A 3,441-nucleotide genomic window follows, 5' to 3' on the forward strand; every position below is an offset into this window, starting at 1 on the left:
TGAAAAAAAAAAATTACGGTGTTACTAATCATTATTATTGTTCATTAAGGATTTTGGTTGAATTTGGAGGACGGCCCATACCTATTTTGAAGGAAACGATGCTTTGATCAAGTCAATCAATCCATAGGATTCCTTGGCTCCATCCTCTTGAGGCTAAATTCCATTGTTTTTTAGGGTTTTGAGGCATTTTTTGTTTTTACTTTGATTTTTTTTGTTTATGACAAGAATTTCTCAATCTGGTGAGTTGATCTTTGATCCAAAAGTAGAAAAAGCAGCTAAACGGTTGAAAAAATTGGCTAAGCAAGCTAGGCAGATTCCAAGTATATTTGAAGGAGTCCAATCTCCAAAGGAGCTAAGTTCAGATTCGGATTCAGAGTCAAGTTTCGAAAACGAGACCATGGCTACTACTAGGACTTTGAAAGAGTTGGCTGCTCCTGATCTAAACCAATAGCCTTTGTGTATTCAACACCCTACTTTAAATGTTGCTTTTGAGTTGAAATTTGGACTAATCCATTTGTTGCCTAAGTTTCATGGTCTTGCAGGTAAGGATCCACATAAACATCTAAACGAATTTCTTGTTGTGTTTTCCAGCATGAAACCTCAAGGAGTTTCAGAGGATCAAATCAAGCTTCGGGCTTTCCCTTTCTCACTGGAGGGCACAGCTAAGGATTGGTTGTATTACCTTCCTTCTAGATCTGTCAACTCATGGAATGGAATGAAATAGATATTTCTGGAGAAGTATTTTCCTGCTTCCCGTGCTACCAACATAAGAAAAGAAATTTGTGGTATCCAGCAGTACAATGGAGAGAGTTTGTATGAGTATTGGGAGAGATTTAAGAAGATGTGTGCAAGCTGTCCCCATCATCAAATAAGTGACTAGCTTTTGATTCAGTATTTCTATGAGGGACTTCTACCAATGGACCGCAGTATGATAGATGCTGCTAGTGGAGGAGCTTTGGTTGACAAGACACCAGAAGAGGTAAGGAGACTAATTGCTAATATGGCAGCAAATTCTCAACAGTTTAGAATGAGAATGGATCATGCACCTATGAAGGTTAATGAGGTAAGTACATCTAACCTTGAGAAACAAATTTCTGATTTAACTTCTTTGGTGAGGCAGTTGGCTGTAGGGAACATACAAACTGTTAAGGCATGTGGAATTTATTTTGGTTCGGGTCATACTACTAATATGTGTCCTGTGTTACAAGAGGATGAATCAATGCAACATGCTAATGCAGTAGGACATTATGGACAGCCACAACACAGGTATGATCCCTTTTCTAATACTTATAATCCAAGATGGCGAGATTATCCCAATCTGAGTTATGGGAATCAACTGGTGCAAAACCGATACCATCAGCAAAGACCACAAGTGAATCAACCACCTCCGCCTCCCTCAAATCAAGGTGTGTCACTTGATGAAATTGTTAAGGCTTTGGCTAACAATACACAACAGTTTCAATAGGAGACCAAAAATAGAATTCAAAACATAGAGAGGCAGATTGGTCAGTTAGCTTCATCTGTAAGGAAGCTTGAAGCTCAAGGTTCTGGAAAGCTTCCATCATAAACAGTCATGAACCCCAGAGAAAATGCGAGTGCGATACCGTTACGGAGTGAGAAAGAAGTTGATAATCAGACTCCACATAAGTCAATGAAAAAGAAGAAGAAAGGAGAAAAAGAGTCTGAAATTGAGGTAAATACTGAACCTAAACTGAATAAGGTTAATAATTCTGTTCTTCCTCCATTCCCACGCAGGTTGGCTAAAAATAAGAAAGAAGAACAAGAGAAAGAAAATTTGGAGACTTTCAGAAAGGTGGAGGTGAATATACCTTTACTTGATGCGATCAAACAAGTTCCCAAGTATGCTAAATTCCTTAAGGAATTATGCACTACAAAGCACAAGTTGAGGAATAATGAGAAGATCAGTGTGGGGGAAAATGTGTTAGCATTAATTCAGCGAAAATTACCTCCTAAGTGTAAGGATCCAGGTTCATTTTCTATTCCCTGCAAAATAGGTGATTCTAGATTTGAAAGTGCAATGGCAGATTTAGGAGCATCTATTAATGTTATTTCAAAATTAGTTTTTCAAACTTTAAAATTAGGTCCTTTGAAAGAAACCAGTGTCATTATTCAGTTAGCTGATCGTTCTAATGCTTACCCATTAGGAGTAGTTGAGGATGTGTTGGTGCATGTTGGAGGATTGATTTTTCCTGCCGATTTTTACATTCTGGATATGGAGGATAATACTGCTCTCTCATCAAATTCAGCTTTGATTTTGTTTGGAAGACCTCTCCTAAAAACTACCAAGACAAAAATTGATGTCGATGAGGGTACCTTAACTATGGAGTTTGATGGAGAGACTGTCAAATTTAATATCCTTAATGCTATGAAATATCCTGCTGATAATCATTATGTCTTTTCTATTAATGTTGTTGATACATTTGTGCAGGATGTGTTTGAGTTAAGCATAGAGGATGAGTTAGAAAGAAAATCACATTTGCAGGAATTAGAGGAAATTTGACTTAAGGCTTATGAGAATTCTAGGATCTATAAAGAAAAGACAAAGGCATTCCATGACAAAATAAGGAAGCAGTTTGTGGTTGGACAAAAAGTTTTATTGTATAATTCCATATTGAAGCTGATGCCTGGTAAGTTGCGTTCTCATTGGATTGGACCCTTTGTTGTTACTAATGTGTTTCCTTATGGTGCAGTTGAAATTCAAAGTTTAGGAATTAATAAGGTGTTCAAGGTCAACGATCATAGACTCAAGCCATTTTATGAAGGGTTTTAGGAGCATATAGTGGAGGAGCTCAAATTCAGTAACCCAATTTATGTGGACTAAGGAGCTTTGCCATGTCAAGCTAACGACAATAAACAAAAGCGCTACTTGGGAGGCAACCCATGGGTGGCTTGTTAGCCACAATCAGATTTGTTTTTTTTTTTCTTATTTTATTTTATTTTCTAGCATTTTTTCTTTTCTTTTCTTTTGCATTTGGGCTTTTATATTGGGGATAATGTAAGTTTTAAGTGTGGGGAAGGGGAAAGTGTGTTGTTGTAATTTTTTTTTTAATTTTTGAAGTAAAAAAAAAAAGCTTGATTCATGATTCTATCTTAACTCTCGGAGAGAAGTGCTTTGTCCTTGAAATGACTTTTCTATTTTAGATTGAATTTTTGAGATTTTAGGCAAGGTAATAGTAACTTTAATGATGGATTTTCCCTCTTCTCCATACCATAGAGTATTTTTTTTCCTGCATAAATCATTTATGCTTGATTTAATTGTGAAATGATTAGTTATGTGTGCTTTAAACTAGTCTCATGCATATTTTAGAACTTTGTTTAATCTATCAGGGCACTTTATAATATGTAGATACATAAATTGGAGAAAATAAAATATTGAACTTGAAAATTACTCTACTATTTTAGTTAAGCAAACTAAGCAGG

General features: G+C 36.1%; 1 non-coding gene across 1 annotated transcript; it reads right to left on the bottom strand.

Moving 5' to 3' along the window:
- Positions 1 to 763: 763 nt before the first annotated feature.
- LOC131181724 (small nucleolar RNA R71) lies at positions 764 to 870 on the bottom strand. Its single transcript, XR_009150203.1, has one exon. It is a non-coding gene; the product is annotated as a small nucleolar RNA R71 (small nucleolar RNA).
- Positions 871 to 3,441: the final 2,571 nt, after the last annotated feature.

Source organism: Hevea brasiliensis, chromosome 7 (assembly GCF_030052815.1).
Source record: "Hevea brasiliensis isolate MT/VB/25A 57/8 chromosome 7, ASM3005281v1, whole genome shotgun sequence".
Taxonomy (NCBI): Eukaryota; Viridiplantae; Streptophyta; class Magnoliopsida; order Malpighiales; family Euphorbiaceae; genus Hevea; species Hevea brasiliensis.